Genomic DNA, 2,296 nt, shown 5'->3' on the forward strand with positions numbered 1-2,296 from the left:
TGGGTTTACTGATTTTCAGTCTTATTGCTATTTCTGCCTATTTGCTGTAGTCCACTTTGCTCAACTTTATAAAGTCTCCAGACAGAGGACACAGCAGGATATCATAATCCAAGTTTTATTCATTTTTACTGTAGCATTATAAAAATATATTATTGAACTCAAAACCTTTATTTGTGAAAATGGGAGAGTATTTCACATCTTGGCCTCACTGGACCAAAGCCAGATCAAAAACCACTGGTCAAATCTGGACTAGATTATCCCATAGATGCTAAATACTTTTGAAACACACAATTTAATATTTGTGAAACCTTTATTCTAATTTTGAAAAAATGGCATGTTTGAGGCCTGAGGCAATTTCACTCAGGCTAGAATTTCACAGGATGATTCCATGTCTCTCCATTTCATTGGCCATGGTCAGGTAGAGCTCCTCTTTCAATTAAAATCCATATATTTTAGTATATTTTGTTTACTCACTCCTCTAATTTTTCTTTTATTTACAAAATTATTGTTCTCCGTTCACCTTTCCTCAAATCGACTGACCATGGTTAACCTCCCTCACTGCATCTTCAAAGGCCTACTTGGGACAATCCTTTTTATGTGGCCTGTGATAGAAATATCATAATTCAGTATAAATATAGTATCAAATATAGTGGTTTTTGATCTGGGCCTTGTCTAATGTACAATGGATGGGGAACAGTCTGGACATCCTTTTTTTTTTTTATTCTTTTTTTTTTTGGAGTTTTCACAAATAGTATAAAGGTTTCACAGGTTTATGTTCAGGTTTAGTCTCTGGAGTCTCCTTGGTAATATAATCCAGAAATTACAAGTCTAAATATAGTATGTTTTGATCTGGACCTGGTCTAATATGAACAATGAAATCTTCAATCACAATTCTGAAACTATTTATTATCCTCTCTGAGATAATGTAGTTCAGATTTGACAAGTCTAAGTATTGTAGTTTTTGACCTGGACCTGGTTCAATGTGATTTAGACATAAAAAAGCAGTGAAATCTCCCTTTTTGCATTTTCACAAACAGAATAAAGGTAAGAAAAATATAGGATTATGATCTCCAATGGTGTCCCCTGTCATACTGGAGTATTGTTTTTTGTCATAGTGGAGCAGATTGGACCACAGCAAATAGGCAGAAAAAGCATTAACACACAGTTTACCACGAGTAAGGGCAATACGAAAGAAGGCTAAATTTAAAGTGATCAAAACGTTGACTTTTAAATCAAGTAAAGACGATTTAATTGTATGATTCATTCTCATTTATCTTTCCCTGTTACCCTTTTCTCAGTTGATGAATTAGTTTGAAAGTGACTTAACAGCGCCATCTAAAGGCGTTATGCCACGTTTTAAAGTGGACCGGAACATTCCTATCAGAAGCTGTGAAGAAGAAGCTAACTTCAGGCTCGTCTTTCTTGCACAGTATGAAATGAAACAAGTGCAAACACGGCCAAACAGCCGTGTGCGTTAATGTCAGTGTATAAAGAATGAATACAAAAGGATTTATTTAATTATTACCAAAACAAAAAATACATTACATAATACACAATAAAGATATACGATTTTGCACATATAAACATGTAAAATATGTCCAGCTCTTGTATCCCTCGTAATCATTGTTGCCTGCACACCATTTATATGACTGTGTGTACTTTAATATGTGTATTCATATCAAATAATGACCGTAGTAAGGCACAAATTCAATTGTTTCTGTGCTAGCAGTCTCATAGCAGGTTGTCGTGGCCGAGTGGTTAAGGCGATGGACTAGAAATCCATTGGGATCTTCCCGCGCAGGTTCGAATCCTGCCGACAACGATACTTTTTTTTTGTAATGCTTTCTCTGCAGACCGTTCCCCTAGTGCGCGACACATATCACAAAAACACATTTCCACAAAACTATTACATATGCGTGGCAAATGTTCGCGTTTGTGTTCACAAGGCAACACTGGAAATGACGGCTAACTGACTGAAATAACTACTATGATAGTTTAAAATAATAAAACAGCGCCCCCTTCTGGTCGGCTGTGCGGCATTGCAAGGGAACATTTTTCATAAAGTAAAAAAATCCTTATCTTATTTTGATACGTTTTGAACCATTAATTAAGACTAAGATTATCTTTTAGAGGCGGGTATTGTTTTGTGTTGAAAACGTCAAGAGTCTGTGTATTTTGTCCCACAATTGGTTCAATTCAATTCAATTCAATTGGCTTTAATGGCATGAAGGCTTCGAAAACAAGATGCCAAATCATCAAAATACAATTGGTGAAAATAGTATAAAATAACAATAAT

The 2,296-nt window shown here is 35.2% G+C and overlaps 1 non-coding gene across 1 annotated transcript; it reads left to right on the forward strand.

Annotated features, from left to right (window-relative positions):
• The first annotated feature begins 1,740 nt into the window (after window positions 1-1,740).
• On the forward strand, window positions 1,741-1,822 carry trnas-aga (transfer RNA serine (anticodon AGA)). The gene has a single exon. It is a non-coding gene; the product is annotated as a tRNA-Ser (tRNA).
• Window positions 1,823-2,296: the final 474 nt, after the last annotated feature.

The sequence above is a fragment of the Scomber scombrus genome, chromosome 18 (assembly GCF_963691925.1).
Source record: "Scomber scombrus chromosome 18, fScoSco1.1, whole genome shotgun sequence".
NCBI lineage: Eukaryota > Metazoa > Chordata > Actinopteri > Scombriformes > Scombridae > Scomber > Scomber scombrus.